General features: G+C 41.1%; 1 protein-coding gene and 1 long non-coding RNA gene across 3 annotated transcripts in view; both read left to right on the top strand.

The window, feature by feature from the left end:
• ARHGAP6 (Rho GTPase activating protein 6) overlaps positions 1 to 27,280 on the top strand; it is a 321,243-nt gene that overhangs the window by 40,318 nt on the left and 253,645 nt on the right. The gene's annotated exons all lie outside the window — the stretch shown is intronic.
• LOC135410167 (uncharacterized) lies at positions 10,522 to 16,397 on the top strand. 2 transcript variants are annotated; one of them, XR_010428544.1, is made up of 3 exons: positions 10,522 to 11,457; positions 12,639 to 12,705; positions 16,049 to 16,397. It is a non-coding gene; the product is annotated as an uncharacterized LOC135410167 (long non-coding RNA). The 2 variants fall into 2 exon arrangements; XR_010428543.1 differs by lacking the exon at positions 12,639 to 12,705.

The raw sequence follows: 27,280 nt of genomic DNA, 5'->3' as shown, positions 1-27,280 counted from the left end.
GCAAGAACAGAACATGATGATCTGGGTTGACCTTGATTGAGGCCAACTGTTCCTGTATCTATCCCAGTATTTTGTGGCTGATATAAATCAAGTTGTGACTTCATTTTTTTTTCATAAGTACAAAATTACCTGTATAAAAAGCAAATGAACACTTACTCTAATTTTTGTTAGATACATTGGCTCCAGATGTCAGGTACATAACCTACTTGAAAATTCGATTCCTTTTCTTTTCCCTTTTTTTTTTTTTATGCTGAATAGAAGATGTGTTATTGTGGACTGGATGAAACCTTACTAAATGTTTGATTTATCTTATTCATAGTAAAACTAAGAAGGGCATTATAAAAACAGCTAAAAGCTTGAGAAGCTCTTGGTCCCCAAAATTCTGTCCTTTGTCTTACACAGAGGTTTAACTTTGAAGCAGAAGTAGTATCCCCTGTCATCTGATAACAATTCCTGTGATGGGAAGGCAGCATGTTGAAAACATGAGTGATCAAGAAGGAAACCAAGACAAAATCAGAACAAGTGCGAGGAATAAGATCAGTGAAGAAAATATTGTTGTTCAGGCTAACTGTTGACAGGATAGGGCTGGGAACTCTTACCAAAGAAAGTATCTTTTCTTTGATTGTATTGTGTAGAAGAGGAGGGGATGTTGCATGCTTTTTGTAAGAGAGTTGGGCTTTATCAGACAAATGTACAATTCCATTGTCATTTCTTTTTCTGCCACAAGTAACACCCAAAAGCAGAATTTTGATTTTATGGGTCAGAAATGCATAAATGCTTATATGCACTATATACACACTGATGAGCACATATGTAATTTACATTTGTGATGCAACAGATTAACTAGAGGGGGTTAGTAGTGAAGATCAAAATCTAATAAGGTTATCTGCTTCAGCATAATGTATTTCATTTTGGTACTAAAATGGTGAAGCAGGACTAGACATCTAAGCCAATACACATGAAAAAGTAATGAACACATTTTGTACTGATTGAAGAAGTTCATCTTGCTCAAACTTTTTGGCTGCGGAAATAACATAACTATTGACCTAGTTCTAAAAATATAAGGGATCAGGTAATATCTTAATTCTGATTTATTTGGTTCAAACTTTGAAATGCTATCACTTGCAGCTGGCAGATATGCAGTGGTAGGGAATAGTGCCATCGTGAAATGCTGCAGACTGAAAAAAATCACCTGCTTGTCCTGGGATGAGTGCCATTGCTGTCTGATGGAAATGTCAGGCTGGTCTCTCATCCTCTGAATGCAGATATTTCTAATGGGAGAGAAATTTACCTGTATAGTGTAGGGAATGATACAGTAAGAGGAAACACTTAGCATTTTGCATGCAACTTCTTGTATCCAAACATAGGACTTTTTTTCTTTTTTCCTTTTCTCTAAAGGCAAACCCACAACCTGGTAAATATTAGAAGCAGATTGCTCATGTACTGGAAGAGATTCTTGGCAGCTGTTTGTTTTGGCTGGTTCCATTTTAAAATAAAATCCTAACAAAGAATAGAAAAATCCATGTAGAGTATTGTACCTTTGTTTGACATTTGTAGTACAGTGAACAAAGTTCTCATTAGAGTTATCATCATTTTTACATGGTAGTTTGGCATCTAGTCGAAACTATGTATATTCATAAATACCTACGCCTATATCTGGAATATTCAGGCAATATATGATGTTCGTTTTCCTTGTTGGCCTTGCTTTGCTGGTTTTTTTTGGGTTTTTTTGGTTGTTTTTTTTGGTTGGGCATTAGATTTGAGAGCTGGGTCCAATGTTTGAATCCAATTATTGGATTATTTTTTCCCTGTTACTCCCCTCAGCCTTTTTGCACAATCCTTTGATCTCATATTGAAACTGGGTTGCAGTTAATTGTACGGGATGGACTTACTGAAAAGGGAAATTGAGCAGATTGATGTTTTCCCATTTTTAGTCTTTATGTCCTTTTAGATCCCAACTCAAAGGTGAGGCAGCAAAATGAAAATCAAAATCCTCATCAGTTTATGATAAACATGGTCTTCATGAAATACTGCAGTCTTCAGATCAGAGGTAGAGGTATTAACCTCTTGCAGTCCCTAAATGCTTTTGCCCTGCTTAAGCAAGCTGCTACCAACAGCCAGTTTGTTCTATAGGATATTGCTAGATGCTTTTTATTACCTCTCTTGACAACCAGTTACTACTCTCTGTAGATGCAAGAAGGTTTGTGGGCCCTGAGCTATGACCTTGCCTCCCCTTTGAACTTGAATCCTTGGATGAAATCTGGACCTTCATGTAGATTTTCTTCCTTGCATATTTGTTTAGTTTCATGCTGAATTGACTGACTTTTTGCTCTGGAGTTTGCCTTGTTTTCATTTGATAAAGTTACAGTAAACCTATTTCCTGTTTCCTTCTAATTTCTTAATTTAGTACATTTTAATGTATCTATCCATGTTTCTTTGTTGTGTGTATAATGTCAAATAGAGAAGAAAATCTGGGATGATATGAAGGAAAGCTTTATCAGCACCAACATGGGAATAGTTCTGTTATTTCTGGACAAAGGCCACAAATGAGTTATTCAGGACATGATAAATGACAGGGAGACTATTGTAAGAAAATTCTTTATCATGCATAACCCGCATAAGTCACTGTGCATAGGCAGAGGAGTACTTTCAAGAATTTTAGGTTCTTGTAATGACTAGAATGAATTCAAAATATAAATGTAAGTTTATAGTTCATCCTATTGAATGAACAACTTTGTGGTTTTTAGAGCAGTCCTTACCAAAGGACAACAGGCTCTGGGAGATGCTTGACTAGATGGAATTGTTGGCCAACTCCCTCGAGGACCCCATCTCCATCTCCAGTGCAGTTTGTCTCTTCTGAAGTCAGGAATTTCTGTCCCCTTTCTCACCTACCTTCTCATTCCCAACCTTTGTCCTAGCACCCTTAGTGCAGGCTGATTAGGCATAGTGGCATTGCATCTATAGTAGCAGCGTTTTATTTTCCTAAGCAGGCACAAGAGGAACCAAAGAGCTTAGAACAACATTCTAGGTCAGGGTTGATTTATAATGACTTTTATGAGGGTCTAGTTTGGTCAAGAAAGAAAACAAATGCACTTGAAGCATGCAGGCAAGAGCCACAAAGGTTTGGTGAGACACGATTTTTGTCATCTTTAGCAGGACCTTTTCTGTGTTGTTCGACTGGGATCACTGGCATACATTGTCCCTTTGCTCCAGGGTCCCCATGGAGATGTGATCAGCCACACATGTTGCCTCTGACTTGAGGATCCGCTTTTTTCCAAGACTAGATTATTTAGATTAGTGAAGTTAGAGCTTGAGAAACTTCTCCAATGGCATAAAGGACTACCTTTCGGTCCTGCAGACATGCCAGCAGCCAGACTGACTTTGATGATGAACTTGTTTGTAAGAGAGCAGCTACTCTTCCTGCTTTTCACCACACTGAGTCTGGTTTGCCCAGTGCCTCCAACCATAACATTTTTGTTTTGTGAACTGGAAGAATATAACATCTTCCTCTGAGATACAAAAATAAGCAGATCATTTGAAGCTCCACTGGTGATCAGGAATGTTGAGAGAAAATCGGATGGAGGGATTAATTGTGGTTTTGGGGGTGGGATATATTTGACCATAATTGTGCTCTGATCCTTAAGAGAATATAAAAACCCAAAAAACTGGGCAGGGTTCGGATTTCTAATGTCTAATTTTTCACTGCTGATAGTGTGTCTAAGCAATCTACTGTACCTTAGGAGAAAGATCTTGGGTTTACAGCAGATAATTTTGTAGACACAGTTCAATGGCTGTCAAAAATGAAAAAAAAAATTAAGAGCTACAGAGAAGGAATAAAGAGGAACTAGAAACAGTTTTTGAAGCAGTTGCCTGATCCTCCTTGCCTCCTCTGCTTTTTTTGCCCAGGAGTAGTCTCACGGCCCACAAGCTGAAATCACTTTAGCTGAAACTCACCCAGAAGATGCACTTCAGAAGCACATTTAATGTTTTGAATGTGCAAATAGACATTCAGTCTTATCTGTTCCAAAATAACACCCCCAAAACAGGTATATAGAGTCAAGTCCTCTTCTCTGCACGACCGCCCCTCTGGTAGCCCTCTGGCCACCATCCACGTGCCGATGTGGAGGTGACCAGAGAGGCTCCTGCTCTCAGCTGGTGGATGGAGGACTGTGCTGTATAGCTGTGCTTGCTCTGCACTCGTGCTCATCTCCAGCTATCTCCAGGTACTGAGGACTGACAATGGGCCAGACTAGACCTTTGGTCTGTTCTGGTTGTATGAAGAGTATCGGAATCTTAATTTTAATGGAGTCATTAATAAAAATATTATTGAGAGTTATTGAAAAATAATAATGGCTATATTTTTTTTGGGTCCTTTGATACCTATAGACATTATGAGGACCAATGTATTTGTTGCATCCCTTTCTCCATGTAAAAAAGAGGAACATGTATCCTGTAGCTAATACAGTCCACATCCCTTATTAAGAACAAACTTATCTCTCTCCTGAGAAGTAGATTTATTGCTGCTGTTAGCAAAGGTCTGGGAATGGGATCCCCTGGCTTAGTTGCACTCCAACACTATCTGTCCTTAAAATTTTCCCTCTGTAACCTTTTCACATCAGAGGATGTTTTATGCCTCCTGGTAATGCTCTGTCTTAATTCATTCTGTACTATATAACTTGAATATAGTGTCATAGCTAATTGCCACCATCTGCATGTAAACCACAACAGTTTTTTTCTGCCACATGTCATAACAGCAACTGACCTCTAGCTACTTGGAATGTGTCCAGGAGCAGACACCTGACTCAGATCATTTGAGTTGCTGTCAGTCCCCACTTCTCTCCGCCAACTCTACATGCTACAGGACCAAAGAATGGTTTGGGTTGGAAGGGATCTTAAAAATCCCATAGGCAGGGACACGTTCCACTAGACCAGGTTGCTCAAAGCTCCAATCAGCCTGGGCTGGGACACTTCCAGGGATGGGGCATCCACAGCAGTGCAGCTTCTTTCAGTGTCTCATCACACTCATCATAAAAAACTTCTCCTCTATGTCTAGTCTCAGCCTTCCCTCTTTACTTTTGAAACTCTTGCCCCTTGTCCTGTTCACTACATGCCCATGGGAAAAATCCCTCTCCAGCTCTCTTGTAGCCCCCGTCAGGTACTGTAAAGTGCTGTGAAGTGTCCATGGAGCCTTCCCTTCTCCTGGCTGAGCAACCCCAGCTCCCTCAGCCTGTCCTCATAGGAGAGGTGCTCCAGCCTTCTAGACCCACTCCAACAGGACCATGTCTGTCATGTGCTGAGATCCCAGAGCTGGACACAGTATTCAAGGTGGGATCTCATCAGAGCAGAGTAGAGGGGCAGAGCAGAGTATGCTCCTACCCTATGGTGACTTATGTCAGTCTCAAGTAGCCCGGATTGAAGGGAGTATACACAACTTATTTTTTCTGAGCCACAAACATGCCTGAAAGTGCCTGGGAAGCAATCCCTGGGGACAGTTTATAACAGGAGCATTTCAAGTTGCCTCCATTATGTTAATGCCATTCAGTTTGAGGCAACTTTCTTGTGCAGTGCCCAAACCATGTGCCGTGAGGCTGAAGGAGGGTGTCAGCAGCAGTTTGAAATGAAAGGGGATAGGTACAGACACAGAACATTTGAGAAGTCCTGATTGTTCCAGTAACTGAAGAAGTGAACATTTTAAAACAGAACACTGTGCAGAAATAGTGAAAAACTTGAGAGAACTCTGGCTCCATGCTCTCAAGCAGTTTTTTTTCTCATCGAGTTATCCTGCAGTGGCCCTGCCTACATGAGCAGTGATATTTTTACAGATGTCAGTTCTATTCATCTCAGGGGCGTAGGGCTTGGTATACTCATGCATCAAACCTGGGTTTTTGCTATATAAAAGTGTTCAATTTCCAGATGAACATCTATGATTAGTGACTAACATGCTTATGCCTGTACAGAAGGAAAGATGCTAATCGAGTGGTGAGCTGTCAGTTCTCTCCCCTTTCTTCTCTACTTTAAGTTCAGACTTTGGCTGCTGTTCCTGGAACCAGCTGCTATCAGACTATGGAAGATCTTCTTATGCCAGCAGCAGCATCTGGATGCCTGGCACGGCTCTTTGAACAGTTGACTTGATTTCTGTTGTGGTCAGCATGCAGCTGGAATTTTTTATCCTGCCTGGATGGTTTTTCTCTTTGGCTCACCTTGAATTATTTGGAATTTATATGTTTCCATCCCATGGGGGAAACAGGACTCTGTGCAGTTACTTCTCAGTACTTGCGTAGAGGATCCTTGCAGCTGAAATATAGGGAGAATTCCTTTCTGCCTTTGTGTTTGTATATGCTTTTTATAGGAGAAACACACTAAAATTTACTCTCACCCTGAAGCTGTTGTGTACTTACAGAGTGCATGCTGGGTCTATGAGTACAAAAGCAGAAACTTTTGTACTGCAAATTTTTTAAAATATATTTGGCATCAGAAAATTCTAATTATACAAGTAGAAACTTTCTACATTATGTATTTTTGAAATGGAGTTTCAGCAAGAATCTTGCATGGGTCTAAGGTAGGATTCCTGCTAGCAAAAACAGATATTAAAGCAAAAAAATTACTAGTGATGGACCTCACCCTGCCCCATCACCTGGGTATAAGGGAGCCAGGTTGATGTTCCCACTCTGCCCAATTCAGTGCTGTGACAACCTAGCTGCAAATTTGGGGTGTTTTCCATTGCAGCCTTTTATTAGGCCAGCTGAGGTGTAAGCCACATAGTCTGCTGACTAGCATGTGTGCCTGAGTGACAGGAGCTCCCTGAACCAAGGGGTGAACTGGGGAGATGGAGGAGGATATGTCTGTCCTCAGAATGTTAAAGAACTATGTTTAGTCACGCTATGAGGCAAAACTAGGTATCAGTGGTGCATTTTGGTTTTTTTAAGGGTCTCGTTTGTGGCCTGGGCCATACCATACACTTAGTCTCTTCTCATGCTTGCTTACTCTTACTGCATATGGGTCCAAGACAGCTTGAGTGCAGGCTCCATCATCCTATCCCATCTGCCTCCACTGCCCTTTGCTATGCTGAGACAGATCCTTGCCTGGCTGCAGTTTCCTCAGTCTGCAAACACATAGCCCACAGCAGGAGAAGTGAGAGGATTGCTACCAAATTAGGAGACGGGGTTGCTGGCTAGGTCAGCAGAGGTACTGTGGAAATGTAAAAGCCAGGTTTCAGATCTGCCGGCTGCTCTGAAGAAGCCTGAAGTAGTTTCTGAAGCATCAGCTATTTTTGAGATTGCAGTGGAAGTGAGCAAATATTATTGGTTTGCCTGGGGCTTCCTTTACTTAGGGCTGGGTGGTTGGCACTTCTGGCACTTCTAGACAACTTTGTTTAGGAGAAAAAACTGCATTTCATTGTGTACAAAAGTGCTGTTCCTGAACTGCATTGGGAGAATCCCTTACGGGAAAGCACAGAGTGGTGTGTTGGCACTTGCAGTGCTGCTGCTGGGCTTACAGCTGTAGCCACGGTGTGAGCTGAGTCCCAGCAGCCCTTACCCCTGCCCAGCTTGCCTGCTGCCCTGCTGTACTGGATGGAACCAAGGGAGAAGGGGTTTTGACCTCCTCAAAGTCTTGCATCTCTATGGAAGTAGCCAAAAGAACCAAAGGTAGATGTTCTTGACCAGGAAAGCCTTTTGCAGGTGATTGCTTTGTGTTATGCCACCCTGAGTTGTTTGTGGTAGGAGAAGGAAAGGAGAAGCTGAGTGTGAGCAACTAGGAATAGCTGCTGGTCCCATTGAGAATGGATGGAGGGGACTGCTTTCACTTGTCCCCACCAGCCCCTGTCACCCAAGATCCCTCCCACGCAACAGTGATCCCCTGTCTCCCCATGGCTAGACCTTCCCAGGTGAGTTTGGGATGTAGAGTGAAAGAGGGCAGAAGTCTTGTCAGCTACTGTTCATTACAGCTCTGACCTCTTCAAAATAATAAGTAGAACCTTATTTGGCTTTTGAACCAAAAAGGTTGGGACACCATTAGTTTATTTTGTGCTAGCAGCAAGTGAGCAGTGTTACTCGCAGGACTTCATGCGATCTTTCCTACCTGCATTAGCTCAGTATTTCCTTCGCTTGGCAGATGTGCTAACTGAAATAACAAGGGAAGATGTGACTGTGGTTACACATGGTGCTTGGCAAGGACTCTTTGTCCTGTACGTTAGCCACAGATTTATCCTTCTGCTATGCGTACTGTCAGTTTTTAATTTCCTCCCTTTTTTCTGTATTCCAATTTCCATTCTTTTTTTTCTCCATTATCTTTTCCTTTGCCCGGCCTTGTTTCTCCCTATGGTTCAGTGACTGTCGTCTTTTATCTTGGGTCTTTCCTTTAGCGTCAGCGAGAAAAGAGAGGGCTCACACATACCACACACAGACATCTCCTACGCACACCCCATGCCTTGGGATCCCTGCCCATGTGGACATGTGCACATGGCCAAGTATGTCTAATTGGTTTTGCACCAGTAATTTAACCTAAGCCAACTAGCTTTTGTTAAATCCACGACTGTCGAATTAGGCATAGGCAGGAACCACAAACCATATGTTTCTTCTGTTTTACCACATGCTGTTCTGACTGTGTCTTAGTAGTAACATGGATATGCCCCTAGGGAAGTTACGCCAAGGTGGGGTGTTTACTAGAAGACAAGTCGTTGGATTTGTAGTTTGAACTGGTCATACCACAAATAAAAATCTGTGTATATGTTCTATCCATTTCAACTATTAGCTATCGTTACTACAGGCTGCTTTTTTTTCTTTTCTTTTTTTTTTTTTTTTAAGCAGAGGAGGAATAATTTTTGAGTTTTTTTAATATCTTACTTGTAACTTAAAGGCAGGGTATCTGACACCTGCAGCTGTGGGTAATTCCAGCTCCATTCTAGAAAATACACATTTGATCAAAGGGAGGTCTTCCAATTTCTGGACATTATCCAGAGTTCAGTCCAATTACACTTTAAGCAGAGGCAGAAAAAGAACAATTTCAGTCATTTTTCTCTCTTTCTAGCAGGCTGAGAAAATGTGGAAAGTTCTCCCTTTTTTTCATGGACACTTTGCTTTGTGTCACACTTAACTGGCTCTGTTGATGATACATATCCAATCTAAAAAAAACCCCTTAATTTATAAAATGTTTACATTGGAGAATATCCTCCAAAACTGTGCTGCTGTTTTTAGCTCTGTTAGTGTTGGTGTATGGAGGATGACTGACAAGAACTGAACATTAACAATGATCTTAGGCTGCTCCAGGGGATGGTAATTCCTACGTGAAACATCCTTAAAAATATCCTGTTTGAACACTTAGTAATATGTTAATGGTTTTGTTAAAGAGCATAACGCTCGACTCTGACTTTTGCTGAAAAGAGGGATCATTTTGAAACAATTTGCATTATAGCAAACATTTGGGAAACTCTTTTGCCCCCCACAGACCTGGGTGAGCACACAAGGAGAGTGAATGGTTATGGCAGGTCCTCCCCGTTCCTCCCACTTCAGATTGGTCAGATCTTCGTTTCCTTGATTCTGCATATTTATGAAATTCCAGTTGCTGTTTCTTTTCTGACTGAGCAGTTCTAATCTCCCAAGATTTTTATCAGTTATAGTCTGGACTAGTTAGGGCAAACACAGACAGTATAGTGGACACCTTAGTAACTTTTCCAAAGGCAAGATCACTCCTCGGTTAACCAGTTTTTTTTCTTTCAAAATGAGTCACTGTTGCAAGATTTGTTCTCCTCATACTAAATTCAAGGCCTATCACAAATCCATCTAACGTTTTGTTTCTGATTAGCGGATCAGAAATGTTGTGGCCATGTGGAGCAAAGCACTCATCCAATGTTGACTTCTTCTGCTCTTTCAATATTTGGGGGTTAACCTTATGCCAGCAAGATTTTCTGTGTTAGGTATTGTTCTGGCCTTCTGCAGCCTGCATAAAAGTATAAGGATTTGGCTTATTCCACAAAGATGTAATTTTTTGTCTGTGCCTTGCCTGGATCAAATTTCTATTGCTGGCTTATCCAGCAGTGTGCAGAATGGATGTCATGGAGAATGGAACCACCATCAAAGGATCTTCCTAGGTGTATTTTCATAGTCTTTGCCATGATTAGATTAAGAGTGAAAGGGTCCATAGTGAAATGTACATCATGAGTAGCAAATTTCAGAATATATCTGTTAAAATCAATGTAATTCACGCTTTTCTGAATACTTAATATGCAGGGTCAGGCAGGCAACACTACACCTCTAAGACTGCCAAGATAAACCCCTCTGTCTTTGTGTCTTCTTGGCCTAGAAAGAGTTGACATTTCATGCCATGTGAGCTGACTGAGTGCTGCACTTCTGTGTTTGACAGATATTTTCAGCTCCCACAAACAGAACTTAAGAGAAAATGATGATCTTAGTGTATCATCTCACTTTATTGCAAATGACAAATGGAAAAGTAATATTGTTTTCATAATATTTCAGGCATGCTTCCTGACCACTGTGTTACTACCCAGTCATGAATGATATTGGTTAGGAATTTCAAAAGGGAAATACAATAAAATGAGAGCGTTAAGAATTTTAAAATTATTTGTCTTGTTGTATCAATTTAGCCCAAGTAGAGTACTGAGCAGTGTTATATTTTAAACCTTAACATTTTTGCTTTCAGTGGTGCTGTGTAATTGAGCTGCCCGTCTACCTCAGTTTATTTTTTTCATACCTTTGTTACTGCTTCTACAGAAATAGCACAAAATATTCCTTTTCCCTGCTGTGATTAAGATTCATCATCTCAGTAGGATTTCATTTTTCATTCCATTTCCATTTCCTTCGTAAAGCAGTGACGGATCAAAATCATATCGTTGTGTACCAGCTAAAAAAGTTTAAACTGACAAAAACAATCAGTCCTAAAAGAGAAACCAGCTTTGCCATAACATCTGTTTCTTTCAAGGAAGGAATAGTTTCATTTGGGATGGAAAATATGTATTTATGGATATGAAAATGTTTTTTGTGGTACTTTGGTCCATTTGCTACATTCCAGCACTGCATTTTGTGTTAGTACAGACAGTTTAACTGTCTGTAACAGACCTGCTTGTGCTAGCTGATAGATGATTAACCTTCATAATGCATTTCATACCCTCAAGTGTTTCTCACTGCAGCATATTGCCACACTAATTCCTTTTTTGTTACTTGAAGACCTGTATCATCCAAAATGTGTAGATATAAGATTGCTTTAAGCATTAAATTCAGGGGGAAAAGCTCTGGAAATGCCACTTGTGAAATGACGTTCATCCAGGCTGGGGGAAGCTCTGACAAATGCTTTTGAAGACCTTTGGTGAATTTATTGAACTGTTATAGTCAAAAACCAATCTTCTTAAGAGGAAAGATGGCCACGAAAATGGCCAAGGACTGGTTTTGAGAGGAGAAAACTATTAGTGGCTGGACCATTCTGGAGCAGGACAGGAGAACACTTGTAAGTAAAGCGTGGTGAGTTTGGAGATCCTAAGCTTCATAATACTGACTGACAGCATTGCCTTGGGTCAAAGCGTGTGTGAATGCCCATAGACGAGTTACAGTATGGTCAGAACAGGCCAGAGGAGGAGGCAGAGGCAGATCAGACACAACCACACTGTTAGCTTGGAGAGTGGGCTGGGGCCTGGAACCATCGTGGAGTAGAGTAGCCATGTTGGCCCCTTTAAGTTGGCACACATTAAGAGTAGCACTTTCAAGTGAGTGTATAACCTTTCCAGAAATTGTGTATTAACAGCAGGAGGCTGAAGTACATATGTTTATTTAAAAGACCTGGTTGTGCTCAATTTTTAATGCATTGATCTTTTTTCTTCTTTTCACTGTTTCTATTTATCTATTAATAGCTTCTTGGGTGGTAAAACCAGGCAAAATAACTCTCAAGACATGCAATTACTGATAATGTGGCAGCTAGGGAAGGATTTACGCTGTTCTTGTTGGAATGATCTTAACAGAAAGGCAGCAAACTCTGGACATGGGCAGATCAACAAAAAAGGGGAAATTTATTACACTTGGCAGCATTTGTTGTTGTAGTGAGTGGGTGTGAGAGAAATATTTTTATGATTAACCTCAGATTCAGGGCACAGTGTTGGATCAGATGGTTAATAAGAGTGTCTATCTTGTCTAAAGTTACTATGATTACAACATCGATTGACTACAATTAATAACTTGTTCCAGGGCATAAAACTTCATTGTTTCCATTTCCATTTTGTTGCAAGTCCTCACTTCATTACCATCAGGTCACTTGTGGCAGAACTCCAACAAGGAGCTGGGGCTGCATGTCTGTGGGTTGTGTGTTCTGGATTCACAGAGAGGGATGGCCTGTCCCTGAGAGAAGTCCTCGTGGTTGCCATCAGGGAGGTCAGGGCTGTGATGGGGAGCAGGAGGGCTGCAAAGAAGGGAGGAAGAAGACACCAATCTCCTGTCCTGCTAGCTACCTGTTTTCAGCACCATCCCTACTCCACAGGGCCTCTGAGTCTCCTTTGTGGATGCCTTCCTGCATATTTATGTCTCCTGGATGATGAAAGTTGGCTCAAAGGCATTAAATTGCAGGAAGTGACATATTGTAGCTATGTTTTGCCTTTCTGTGATGTCATGGGATTCACCAAGAGTCCCATCCATTTGCAGGTGAAGGAGGTATCACCTCTTGTAAGCAAAGGGGGGAAATCCTCTTTGAGGGAAAAGAAAGTCAGAGGTGAGCTCTAGTAGAGTTTCTTTCTTCCTTTTTCTCCTTTTTTTTTAACAGATTAGTGAAACAAAAATATATTTGCAAGAAGATGACTCTAGGATTTTGCAGCATACTTCTGTAAAGCTCAAAAATATGGTGGTGATATGCAGCAAACATACATCATCCATTGTTGAAAAGACTGAAGGAAAAATCTTGGTGTTACTGGAATGATAGAAGCTTAATGCCCTGACTCTGTCATGCAAAGATATGTAGAGAAAACTTATTCAAGAGATTGTGAGAATTCATCAAGCACAAAGAGCTGTGGAGGCAGCCTTAAATTTTGAGATTGATGGGATTTTTGCAATACAGAACATTTTAATTAATTTAAGTGCTGATGCGTTTCTTGTCAGCATGTTGACTTTTGGCACTGGTGTCACAGAGTTTGAAAACACTGCATCATGTATGGAAGCAGCAATTGCCCATGCAGGCCCACTATAAAATGCCCTTGGTAGACTTGAACATTTCAGTTGTTTATCACATACAACAGGGGTGTAATAGGCTGGCTAAATACAGTAAAATTGGAGAAGAAGAATGTGGGACCATAGCTTTCATTTTTTTGGATTGCCTAACTGCTTCATAAAACTAATCTCTTTAAGGACAGAGGATCAAATTCTCATCTGTCAACGTAGCCAGAGTTACCCTAGCAAATCTGGAGTGACTCAGGAGACTCTCAATCTCTCAAGCCCTTGATCTTTGTGTAAACTCACATAGCATGACACACCTGCTGTGGTGGAAGCTGTCAGGCTGCAGAGATGGGTACGAGGAACAGGAGGACTGCATCCTCTAGCAGAGACTTACTCTAGAGGGAGAAGTGCTGAGCGGCTCGTTCACAATGAGCAGTTAAATGGTAGCTGGAACAGCGAGACAGATCAAAAAACCTTCAGAGTAGCAGAAACAATGAGATAGAAGTGAACCAACTTATTTGTCTTGTTAGGTCTGCTTTTCTTGTTAATTTTCTTTTCATCCTTTCTCCCTTTTAGCTGGGTTTATATTACAAATTGTATAAATTGCAATGTGTATGTGGCCCAGCCCTGAGCTTTGAGCTTCCTTAAACATTTATGTCAGGCTAAACTGAGTAATGGCTAATTTTGACTAAACTGCATGGCAAAATACTCAATAGGGAAATTGTATGTAATGACAGGCAGCACTAGCAGTAAAAAGAAGATAAAAACAGGTAAGGGAAACTGTGAACATCAGAGAAGAAAATCTCTCCGCCAAAGGAGTCACAATACCTGCTCCACCCTTCCCCTCTTTCCACACTGTGGATCAGTGCTTGTCTTGTCTAGCAGGAAGCAGAGGCACCCTCATGGAGCAAAACCCAGCTTCTCCATCAGCAAGTGATCTTAATGGTGCTTGCAGACTCTGCAGGACCAAGGTCATCATCCATGGACAAAACCCTTTTCTGAATAAAGCTTGTGTGGTGCTGAGCAGGAGGGAGCCCTTTGCCCTGGGACAGGTGCTGTGAAGTGCACTTTAGTACAAGGGGTGTGACACAGCAGTAAAGCTGCAGGCATTGATTTTTGCCAGGTGCCAGTTAGACATGTACTCATGGACATGCTTTATCTTGGCTTGAAATGCCTTGTAGGATGCTTGATAGCCTGCCTTGGGATCTGCTTATAAATTGGCCTCCATCTACTGTGTCCACCCTAAAAACAACCTGTTTCCTTGGACAAAGAGGTCATGCATCATAATCTTGTTAAAGAATTCATTTTACAACAGTGGTATTGATCTGCTTTGGCCTCTTTTAACAAAGTCCTTCAAAGCCCATAATTTTCTTCTAAAGGAAAGAAGCAAGTAGTGTTATTCTAAATTTTTCCTTAGTTTATCATACATTGTACAAGCAGGTCACCATCTGCACTGTAATGACTTTCTTCCAGGAATATTTTTTTTGTTATGTTCAAATGAATTTTTATAACAGAATTGTTTTTCACTTAGCTTTCAGTAATGTTGCTTTATGGAACTTTCACCTGGATGTAAGTCAAATTGTGTAAATCTTATTACAGTGTTCCTATATATTATTTAGTAACTGAAGATAATTTACTATGGAGAAATATTTTACTATTGTAACTTTTATAAACAGCAAGTTTTGAGTGGTATTTTTCTTGCCCCACAAAATAACAGCACTGAATACTGATTCTTGAAGCTTTATATCTCTGTGTGACAATGGTGAAAATATACTTAAGGCCATGGAAGCCATTTTTTTCTGGATATTTCATAACATCCCAGACAAATAGTGAACTAGATTTTCTAATGCCAGAATTTTTTTCTTTATCTGGTTATTCCAGTGTTGCTCTTGCTCTTCTAGTACTACAAAATAAGAAATACAAACTTTTGCTGCCAATCTTGATAAAAGTTCTTAGCTTCCAGTTTCACAGATCTGTTAAAGCTGCTTGCCTTGCCCTTGATTCAGCACAGCAATTTCAATACGTTTATTAATTAGGTAGTAAGACATGACTAAAAAAAGCGTCCTTGAAGCAGAGCTTATAGTAAACAACATACTTTTCCATTTCTTATCTACATAATAACAGTGCCTTAAGAAAACACCAGTACTTTCCAGAAAGCACTTCAGCTTTCATGTGTTGTGCAAGTAAAACTAGAGTGGGTTTTGGCATTGGGTCAGCACTTTGCTCTTTGTGTGTAGGCTATTGCTGTGGAAAAATCTTCTCAGCTCCCTGTGCCCCACGTGGAGCTACACTTACTCTCAACTTTGGGGTGCCCTTGCAGGTTACTGGAATGCATGCTAACTATAATGGTATTTTTTATAAAGTGAGTGGATCAGCTGGAGAAGATGAACATAGAGTCATAGAATGGTTTGAGTTGGAAAGGACCTTAATAAATCATTTTGTCCAACCCCCCAGCCATGGGCAAGGACATTAGGTAACACTACTGCAATCAAAGTTGAATCACATGTCTGGGGACTACACTGCTAACGTGCCTCAGTGCATAAATAAGGTGGACCTGTTGTGGCATTTGAAGGCTCTGGTAGTGTCACTGTGATGTCCTTTCACCCTTTGGTTTCTGATGTTTGGTTCCTGTTCCCCATTTGCAGCTTTGCAGCATGCACTTTGGTTGCAGCTGGAGAATCCCAAAAATTGAAATTTGTCTATTGCTTCTTCAAACTGTGATCTAGCCACTCCTACTCCTCAAAAAAATGGTATATGAAGCGGGTTTTTTTCCAAATGACATTTTTAACTTCTTTCCTGCTTACTAGTGACTGAAATAGTGGGAAAGACAATCATTGTCACCACCATTTTGCTCAATTCTTATTTGTTTTATCTTTATACTCGCTCTTTTTTTTTTTTTTTTTTAGGAATAACATTTTATCAGACCTGGATGTGGTCCTAGAGATGTGTTATCTAAGGAGAAGGAAAGATAATCACACCATAAGGAGATCAGGGGCTCAGATCGCCTTGTAAATGACAGTTCATGGGCATGAAGGTTCTTACTGCTGATTATGTGGTGTGTCTTTGCCTTCAACATAAGGCTTATTTCTGAGCTGGAATGCACTGTGGTATCCCAGCCACCCCCTCAAGGTATCTTTGCTCCAAACAAAGTGGAGGTACCTGTTGTCTCAGCATGGTCATGGAAGGCAGTGAAGTGATCTTGATTTAGAAGACACATTTTGTCCATGAATGGGGGAATAAATAACCAAAACTGTATCCAATGGCTTTGAACATCTGTTCCAGTGCTCTCTGGGGCCATATGAACCATTTATAACCTGAGGAGGTTTAAGTCCATAGCTACTAATTTGATGTCCTTCCTGTACATTTCTGCTTGATACTTTAATTTCCAATTTACACTTGAATTTGATTTTTTATGGATAATAATACTTGTTTCAGAGAAAATGAAAACATGCTGCTTATGTTTCTATTTGTAATTTACTTATAATCAGTAAATTATCTTAATTATTATTTTAACATAATCTTAATTCTAGTTTAGCATACCATTTAGATAGAAAATTTACTGTGTCATTTTCCAGGAATTGTTCATGTTTAGGCAATTCAAAAATATGAATAGCTTTTATTGTGTCATATATATATTTATATGTGTGTGTGTGTCTGAGTTACTCTGTCTCATCTATCCTATATATGATATCATATAAAAGGAATATCCTTTTAAAGGAAAAAATTAAATCTGAACCCCTATGAAGCAATTCTTTTTCTTTCAAGCTTCCTGTCTAGACTTGTAGTCAGAAAAAAATCTCCAGGAACTGGCTCTTCCGTTGCTGTCTCTAGCACTGTAGCCTGCTCACTAGGGCTGGGTGATAGGCAGCTCCGCTCAGTCCGTTCAGCAGCATCTCGTGCCTCCATGTGAAGACTTGCAGGAAAACAGCACCATTTTTAATCAGATGTCTGCATGATCCCGGGGGAAAAGAGGTGGTTTCCTATCTCTGGAGTTTGCGTGGCTGAAGAAGAAAAGCGGAACGTAGCACTTGGTCCTAACGAAGACTTTGCAATGGTATGTGGGTGTCTGACAGCTCCTATGTGAAGATCCCCAAAGAGCCTCTCAGTATGTTGTTTGGTGGTTGGGATTTTTTCATCTTATTTGTGTGGATTGTTTGGGTATTGTTGCTTAAAATGTCAAGGGTAAAATCCTGGTATCCTGCTGCAATTGGTGGGAGTTTGCCAGCAGGTTTAATAGAATTCTGTAAATGTAAAAGTGTTTTCTTCTGAAGTGTTACGCTTTGTTTTTAAAAGAAGCCCTCCCTCTGGCGGAGCTTTGTTCAGAAGCTTGGGCTTTGGTGATGCCCCCTGGCCTCCGGGGCTGCCCAAGGGGCTGTACCGGCCAGCTTGGTTCCCGTGCTTTCCAGAAGGGCTGGGCTGGGCTGGGCTGGCTTCTACATTAGCCAGGGCCTGTTGCCGTGAAATTTTGGTGCTGAAAAAATCTCCAGAGCAGTTAATTAGGGGTGAGATAAGAAAGGGTTTATTTTGCCAAGGCTAAGATGTTACAAGATGCGCACCTCTGTGCCTGAGAGGTTACATTTTTATAATATCATCCATCCAATCCCAGATGTGTCCACTCTGTGGCCTTTACTCTGGTCCGCCCCTGAGAAATGGGTCTGGGGGTTTTGGGACCCCGTGTTCATCCCACCTTCCTCTTCATCAGAGCACAAAGGGTACATAGTTACCTAATTCTTGACCGTATTCTGTGGTTTAGGCCCTGATATGCTGTTCTGCCAACAATCTAGGCCTTGCCTTGACAAACATTTCTGCTATATTCAGGATTGATATAGGGAGCACAGAATGGGGTAAGAGGGTTAAGGAATGTGTAAACAAGGGTGCTAGAGAAAGGGAAAGGGACAAGGGACAAAGGGGGGGGGTTGCTGCTTTCAAAATCTACTTATAAAACTTACAAGTCTTACAAATATTAGAAAAATAAAAAACCATTAGGGGCTTAAGGCATCAGGCCAGATCTGGTGAGAGTCGCCTTTTGCTGCTTGTTAAAGAGAGCTGGATGGACTCTGCAGCTTGGTGAGAAGCTCGTGAGCAAGTAAGGCCAATGGCTTATGAATGTAAGGGCTGGGAAGAGCGAACAAGTTGGTGTAGTTCCTTTTGTCACTTCCAGATTGTTGAAATCTCCCCTTATCCAGTAATTGCTGCTTAAACGTTGAGAGTCAGAGTAGCATACTGGCTAAATCTATAAATAACACAGGTCCTTGCCTTGAGAACTCATCCATTCATTTTACATGTGAATTTCCTTTGTCCGTGTGCTTCAGGAAATAGCAGAAGGCACTGCTGTCATTCCCTGCGTTGTGGAGACCCTTCCCATGACCTCATCCAACCCCATGGTTTGTTACGTGTTTGAGCTCTGCTGCTGGTCTTTAGCTCCAGACTTAATTAGAAATTACCACCCTGTTCGCAACTCCTGATGGAGGCCAAGGTGTTAGCTGCTCTCAAGGAGGTGCAGATGCTCCTTCAGCTCTCCCCCGAGCAGCATGAATTGCACTGTTATCCCAAGGAGAGTACATTTGGATTTGCAGGTGATGCTAATGCTTAAGGAAGCAGGTAGTAAGAGTATGAAAATATTCCAGGTTAGCTGGAGAAGGTAATTCTTCTGGATGTCCTGTAAATGCAAATTTATTACTTTTCATAATAATATAATTGTATTTTGATCACAGTAAATCAAGGCAAAGCTACGGTTCCTGTTAAATAGGGATTTAAAGCACACGTCTAACTGAGAGAAACCAATTGTGTGTTCTCTGTAGCCTTTGCATGTGACTCTCATTGTTGCAGTTTCTTGCATAAGTCTTGTGCACACTTGTTTCATTTTTTACTACAGCGTTTGTTTCCCCCAGAAAATTCCTTTTGGCTCTTTTCATATCAGGTTTTACTTCTGACTGAAGGCTGTCATAGATGGACTCTTTATAGCCCAAGTCCTCTTGTGTCTTGTTTGCTATGGAGAAATATTTCTGGGAACCTGGAGAGCTTTTGCCTCCAGCAGGCTCCATACAGGGAAAGCAAAGTGTTTAATCCATCCTAAAATGGTAGAAGTGTATTGGAAACATCTGTTTTGGACACAGCATCCCATTTCACACAAAGTTTCCTTTCTTTGCACTTCTGAGAAGGAAAGCAGCGGGGTTGTCCCCTGATGTTCTTGGGAGCTGGCCAAATCAGGAGGCAGGAGTACAGGCAGGATGGAGGCAGAGGGAGATGCGTGCCTCAGGTAAGGCCAGGAAACCCATGCAGTTCAATTTTTTAAAATATGTATCTCAGAGAGAAGGGTCGTAGGAAGGCAACTAAAAGGACTTTATAGGAAGAGGGCTAAATTGTAAACTCTTCCCCTTTTGAAAGCTGAAGGATTTTGAGGTTGTGACCTGATACATGAACTCAGAGAGGACTCAACCCCAGATGTTGTTTTTTCCTCCTTGTGAGGTCTTGAATGCTTATTCTGAAGAGGAAATGTAAATTTCTTCACTAAGAAATTGCATGATAACTAGACCAAGAAATTGGTCTAGTTATTTTATTGGTTCCTAGCTGGAAGTGTTGAAAGTGCCGTGCAGAAGACATAAGAGCTCTCATAGCTGCTGAAAGGCTGTACAGTTTGATCCAGACTGAAGTGGGAGGAAGTTTAGCAATTATTTCCAGTGTTCTCGTCTCTTCCTGAGTGAGAAGGGGGCTTGGAGCAGTGCTGTGGTTTTGCTCAATGCAGCAAGCCAGTGGAGCATGATGCCTTGGCCCCCTGGGGAAACTGATGCCCCATGCTACCAGCACAGATTTGCCACTGGGACGTATGTGGTGCTCTGGGCATGTTCCAGCTGGGCTGGACATGGTCACCACTGTGGCAGCTCCCAGAGGGACAGGCTGCAGGGTCATGGATGTGGATTGTGGAGCTATTGACTTATGGTCTGTGCTGGCTGTCTCTGGTGCTTCCTCCTTCCTCCTACATACCTTGTATGTAAAAATCAGCCACAGCCGCCCTGGTAGACTTCAGCTCTGACATTCTGCTTTTCAGATGCGTAATTACGTTTTTCAGATGGTGGCAGTATGTTTTGGTGTTGCCTCCCTTGTGCAGCTCAGTTGCTCTCTCTGCCATCCATGAAGGTGTGGGTTTCAGGCCAGGCAACTGAGTTCATAATTTCCCTTCTCCTGTGGCTTTTCTTTCATTTCAGGCATTTTATCTTAATGGGACACTGAGGCAGCGTTACTACTGATAGAACATTTTCCAAGCTCTCATTTAACACACCGCCCAAGTTAGACAAAGGATATGCAAGGAGTCAATCAGGCCATCACAAAAGGCTTGATAAATGTACATTAGCTCAGTACAGTCAAACAGGATCATTATAGGAACTAAGGAAAATGAAAAATGCTACCTCTCTTCATAGATACATTTACAGATGATGTTTCAAAAAGAGAATTTTTTTTTTTAGTGTGAGAACCAGGAGAATCCTGAGCTCAAATCTGCTCAAAATCCCTAAAAATACTTGTTCATATGCATAATTGACTGGTCTCTGTTTTCAGCCTTCCATTTTGTTTATATTTTGTAATTATTTGTAATCCAGGTTTATTGCTCTGTATAACTAAGAAATTAATGAAAGATAATGAACTTTCTCATCAAATACCCTCTAGAATGTGTTTTGTTATTCTTGCATGTGCCATCTGTTTTTAAAAAGAAGGGCTTGGATTAATCAACCATAACAACTGGTTTAGCAATATTATATTTTCTAAATAGGTTGGTATGATAAGTATGATTATATTTGGCATGAAGAGCTGGTATATCTTTTTCCTGTATGTGTAACCTTTTTTTCTTCAGAGGGAAGCAATACTTTTTCCTCTGAAGAATGTCACTGTAGCCAAAGAGATGTATGAAAAAGGTGAATTGTGTTTCATCAAGCATCCTAAAAATCTCTGATTCCCTATCAAGGCTATTCCTGAAAGAGTTTCTAGAGCAGACATCCTTCAAGTCCTTTATCATATAACAAGTATTCAAATTATCACATAATTGTTTCCATATATTTAGAGTTTATAGTCAGAAATTGGTCTTTTCCAGGATTTCATGTTTTATTATTGCCCTCCTCAGCTTTCAAAGATAATGTTAATTTATTTACACTCTTCCTAAACTCAGCTTGAAGCAGATGAGACCCATATGTGAGCTAATAATTCTAAATATAGGCCATGGATGAGTTCTGAACACTTGTTTCTCTTTTCTCATTCTTCTACGGGCCCATACTGAGTATTTTTATATGATTTATTATATTAAATAAAATAAACAATTCATTAAAAAGTAGTAAATTTGTGTTAGAGAGTTTGGTTGAACATGGAATAAAAACACCTTCGGTGAATAATTCCAGCTGGAAAAACAACAACACACATTACTGAAAAATCAAAGCATTTGTCATCTTAGAAATGAAATGTTTCCTTTTTTATATTGTGAAATATAGCGCTCAACACTGAATATAAAACCAGTTTATTTAAAAGAGAGTAAAAAGTAGCCCCTAACTTCCTAGAAGAGGGAATAGGAAAGAATGAGTTGATGAACTGTTTTATTTAATCTATAGTGATATTGATGATGGGCATTCATTTCAGGAAGAAAAGAGAAAGGGTTTCTGTACAAGAAAATTGTATTTTCTGCATTTTTTCAGTTTTCACATTGATTCAGAAAAATCAGTTTATGACATGATGTAACAATACTTGTTATATATCTCAATGCCTTGGGGTGTCAGAATCATGTTGTTTTTATCGCTTTAAGTATATATGTGTAATAAATTATACATACATAAAAAGAAACTGTTCAATGTGTAGAATCACAGAATGGTTTGAGTTGGAAGGGACCTTAAAGAGCATCTAGTTCCAACCCCTCTGCCATGGGCAGGGACACCTTCCACTGGATCAAGTTGCTCAGAGCCCTATCCAGCCTGGCCTTGAATGTTTCCAAGGATGGGGCACCTACCATCTCTCTAGGCAGCCTGGTCCACTGCCTCATCACCCTCACAGTAAATAGTTTCTTCCTTATATATAGTATAAATCTACCCTCTTGGAGTTTAAAAGCATTGCCCCTTGTCCTATCACAACAGACCCTACAAAAAAGTCTTCATCGTTCTTGCTCTAAGGTCTCCCTGGAGTCTTCTCGAGGCTGAACAACACCAGCTCTCTCAGCCTGTCCTCATAGGAGAATTGCTCCAGCCCTCTGATCATGTTCGTGGTCCTTCTCTGGACTTGCTCCAGCAGATCCATGTTTTTCCTGTGCCGAAGACCTCAGAGTTGGATGCAGCACTCCAGGTGGGGGGGTCTCAATCTGCGATGTTGTGGTAGGGTGATGTTGTCTGGATGCCAGGTGCCCACCCAGCCACTCTTATCACTCCCCTTCCCAGCCGGACAGGGGAAAGAGTAAGATGGAAAATAACTTGTGAGTTGGGATAAGGCAGTTTATTAAAACAAAAGCAAAGCGAAGGATAACACGGTTTATTCTCTACTTCCCATCAGCAGCGATGGCCAGTCACTCCTGAGAAGCAGGGCTTCAGCACACATAATGGTTCCTCAGCAGGCAGCCATTGGAGACAATGAATGTCCGCCCTCCTGCTCCTTGCCTTAGCTTTTATATCTGAGCTGATGTCATATGGTATGGAATATCCCCTTGGCCAGTTTGGGTCAGCTGGCCTACTTGAGTTCCCTCCCAGGATCTTGCCCTCAACTGGGGAAGGAATGTTACAGAGCTGATGCTGTGCCTGCCCTGCTCAGCAGTAGCCAAAACACCGGTGTGTTATCAACACCCTTCTAGCTGCCAATGCAAAGCACAGCACTGTGAGGGCTGCTGTGGGGAAATGAACTCCAGCTCGGCCAGACCTAATGCAGATGTTTGCGTCACTGTTCCTGCCTGTGATCCGTGACAACTGAAGAGTCTCATCAGATTGTTTTGACTTGATAAACGCTGTTGAAAGTTTAAATATAATGTTACAACAGATACTGAGATAATTATGAAAACAAATGCATTTGAAGTTGGATAAATACATTGGTGTTAAAAGATATTTCAATTTGACAGTATTTGTAGTTTTATAGGATTTTATTATTATGGCCTCTTATGGTCTCATTTTAGTTGAGAATTGTAGCATAAATACATAAAGTCAGCTGTGAATGATCTGGGATTTGAGGTCCTATTTGGATGTAGTCTGGGTGTACTAGTTTTACTGTACACATAAAATGAAAAGTATGTTTTGAGACTTCTTTCGTTTATGTGCTCTGCATATAAATGATTTATTGCAATCAGTGTAGCTTCATGGATGTGCTATTTGCAGGATTCCCTCCACGTACCGAAATATGGAAGTCCTGGGAAAAATGTGTTTACACAAGACAGAAATAGAAAAGGAGTGTATTCATAGCTTGTGCTGGAGGAAGAAAACAAACTGTTTATGTACTGGTAAAATTACTAGATCATATGATTCACATTTTGGAGGGGAAAATTCAGATAGCAAACAGTAATTTCTGTTTTAAATCTCATTGCCTTCAAAGTGTACCCAGGTTAATTTTCTGTTAACTTTGATATGTAGTGTTAAAACAATAATTTCTTTTAAGGATTAGAAAACACGACTCTAATCTTACTATAATAAATTAGCATACCTTATGTACATATATAAATATATATACAAAAATATATATATACACATACTTAACCTTGCAAATATTGAACATCATGTTAAAGTTAATGATGATGACTATTGAGGTAGGCTAGAAAAGGTGTTATTTTGATATTTCAAGTAATTGAGACGCTGTGGGCTTGTTCAAAGTCCACCCAGAGACTCCAACTGCAAATGAGAAAGGGAATACTGTTCTCACTTTACCATTTCCATATAATTGAGTGCTTTGTTTTTCAGCCTTAAATTGTTGACTCGTTGTTCCCCCTATAAAACTCCAGCAACAGCCCTGCAGAGTGGGGGACTGAACTATATGTCAAGCAGCAATGGGCTGCAACACCAACAGAATTTGTGCTGCTCTCTGAAATGCAAAGTTCACAAGAGAATCCTTGGGGCAAGTCAACACAGCTGCTCCTCGGCTGTTTTACTCATCAAGGCTCATCTCTGGGTGATGTGGTGAGCCAGTGCCATTTCCATCCCAGCCCCAGGCTGCCTGCCTCTGCACCTTGTGACTGCGCTGGTGCCTCATGCCCATCTGCAACTGGGGCACTGCTGCTTTTGGTTGGAAGGAGCAAAGATTTATGATGCTTGGTTGGTTGTTTTACTCTGTACATCCTTATGCTGTGGTCCCAAGAACTCATCTCGTTTGTCCAAGTCCAGATCTTGAGTGCTTTTATGTGTTTAAAGGTGAATCTTCACTCCCATGCCTTTTCTAGTTCTTTTTCATATTTCCTAGGATCTAGTACATGCTGCCAGTTCACCCATTTGCCCCTTTTGGTGGAGCTAATGCCCTCCTGTTACAGCCTCTGTGGTGCTTCGGGCAAGGCAGAGGTGAAGTGACTTCTGCCCCTGGAAGTGCTGGTATATGAAGGGGCTGAAAGCCACACTCTCTCCCCTTCCTTCTGGCCAGGGTGCAGACTGGGGGGAGTCTGTATCGTATGTGGCTTACCACTGCATTTTGACTGAATTTTATAGAATTTAAAACAAGATTTTCTAAAATTGACTACCCAAATATTTTGGCAATGGTCATTTCTTGTTGCATTCAGTTTATCATTGATAGGATGGTGTAAAGTGAGTGAGACCACTTCTTCACCCAGTACAAGGGAGGCTACTTAAGAAACAGAACTGCCAGCTGTGTTTCTCCCGAGGAGCCAGCATGCTGACAGAAAAGGGGTGTATCATAGTCTGCTTGGCACTCATTACTTCCATATTCTAAACTCCTGCTCTTATTAATTTACATGTTAATTTTCTACTTTGCCACTGATTATGTTCTATTTTTGTGCCTACTTCACTTATTAATGTCAATTCTTCCCTTAAACATGTTTGACACATGATTATCCCCTTTCAAAGAGAAGTTGCCATTGCTGTCCCAAAAGGAAATGTGTTGGCCATGTAGATCAAGAGGCTTCATGGATGAATAATTGTGAAGACCGAAGATCCTCGCATATCTGGCAAATTAAATTTCTTGGAGAAGACTTTATTTTTTCTTAATGTCAGGCATCAGCCTGTTAATATCATGCTCTATTTACAGTGACTGTTTTCTTTTCTTCTCTGTACAAAAGTAACTTCCTTTATGTCTCATCTTTTTCCACCATCACCATCTCCGGGACAGAAATGAATTTTAGTGAGACTGTGAATAATAAGGAGATGAGTAAGTAAACCACCCAGAGAGAAAACAGGGAGAATAGGGCCAAGCAGCCTGATCCTTCTGCCCTGGGTGTTGAAAGAGAAGGGCTGGGGAGAGGGTGACAGCAGAAGCAGCTCTACAAGATGTCACTGCCAATGGAGCAGCCTGTTCTGCCTCTACAGGCACCTCAGCTGCTAATGGCACGTGGGTTCATTTCTTACTGTGCTGTTTATGGGGCTGTAACAGGCTGTAACAGCAGTTAATGTATGGGTGCAGCACAAGTGTCGTGGCTGGGAGACGTTAATATGGGTGGCAGGCTCCCTGAATGAATGTAAAACATGACCCCCAGGTCTCTCTAGCACATGGTTAGCATCAGCAGGTCCTTTGCTGTCATCCAAGGGCTTCCCCTCCTTGTGGGACATTTGTGACCTACTTTAGAGCAAAACATTTTCATAAATATGTCTCCTCTGCAGTGAAGTATTTAAATCTCTGAAGTTGTTCTTCACATAAATTGTAAAACATTCAGTTGGAAGTCATGTGAGCTGTTCCTACAAGCTGTGGTGGTTTATAAATTGCCATTTGAGGAGGTGAGTTTTTCTAGATCCAAACAAAATTGTCTGTTCCCCAGGAAGAGCACAGTTCAGAGAATGCTTACTCTTCTTCATGTGCCTTTCTCAGCTCTGCTTCCAAAGAAGAACCAGGACAGTCAGGGTCAGCCTCTGCGACCATCAGGGCAGCAACACATCGCAGGCTTCCAAAATTTGCCTAGCTTCCTCAGTAGAAAAGCATGCATTGATTGGTCTTGCATGCTGACTAACATCTTGAACCAAGTAGTTTCACTTTAGCCAGTGGCATGTTAAAAACCTGATGCTTTTCTGCTAAATCTTTGCAGGATTTGGGACTGTCTCTATACCACTACTTGCTTGCCCAGATGCACGTGCTGCCTGTGTCCTCATTGCTAGGCAGTCCCATGTGATGAAAAGTGATTTAGCGTTACCAACCTGGATTTGTATTGTTCTTCCTTAAGATTTGAAATTTGCCTTGAAATTAGGGACTGTGATTGAGTACAGACACCCTCACACTGTGATCCTCCATCTCCAGATATGCTTTGTTGTAATGACACTCTGGCAATAATTCACACTGAAAGAAAGATGCAGAAAAATATTTTCTAAAGGATGTTTGAAATTTTGGAGTCAGTGCTCACACAGGATGAGTTTTAAATAATTACAGAGGTGACATATATGAAGTTTTCAATAGAAATCAATGGGGCTTCTTAGGCTGTTATGAGACCCGGGAGCTTGATTTTTGGTCTCCAGTGGGCCTGCCAGACTAGGAACCATCAAGGAGATAACAGGGACTTGGGAAAACAGGCTAATTTCTGCCGAAAGGATATGGGTTTGACAATATCCGGTGAAATGTTTCATATTCAAAGAATTGTCCTGATCCAAAGGCAAAAGATTTTCCTCGAGCAGTTTTCATCAGTGATGATAGTGGGGTTTTGCTGTTTGGTTTTTGTGGTGCCTTTTTTTTGTTCCTACATGTGGGTTAGCAAAATAGCTAAAAATGGAAGGTGTCATTGCTTTATTGTGCTATTCCTGTTTCCCCCCTTTCTCTGACACTGTTCAAAGACTGTAACATATAAGGGATACAACATTTTAGTTGCTTCCCAGATAAGTGAAAGAGTTAAGTTTAGGACCTGGATATGTGTGTGGACTGTGCAAAGCCCCTGCAATGCCCTTGTGAGTTTGGCTGACAGACTAAATGTTGCCTGCATACCACAGTGACAGATGCACCAGAATAACCTGGGGAGACGTACGTGTGTGCCAGCAGCACCTGCCCCTGCAGTTACA

Source organism: Pseudopipra pipra, chromosome 2, assembly GCF_036250125.1.
Source record: "Pseudopipra pipra isolate bDixPip1 chromosome 2, bDixPip1.hap1, whole genome shotgun sequence".
NCBI classification, from domain to species: domain Eukaryota; kingdom Metazoa; phylum Chordata; class Aves; order Passeriformes; family Pipridae; genus Pseudopipra; species Pseudopipra pipra.
Note: the sequence above shows the minus strand (reverse complement) of the source record. Positions and strands in the feature narration are given on the sequence as shown.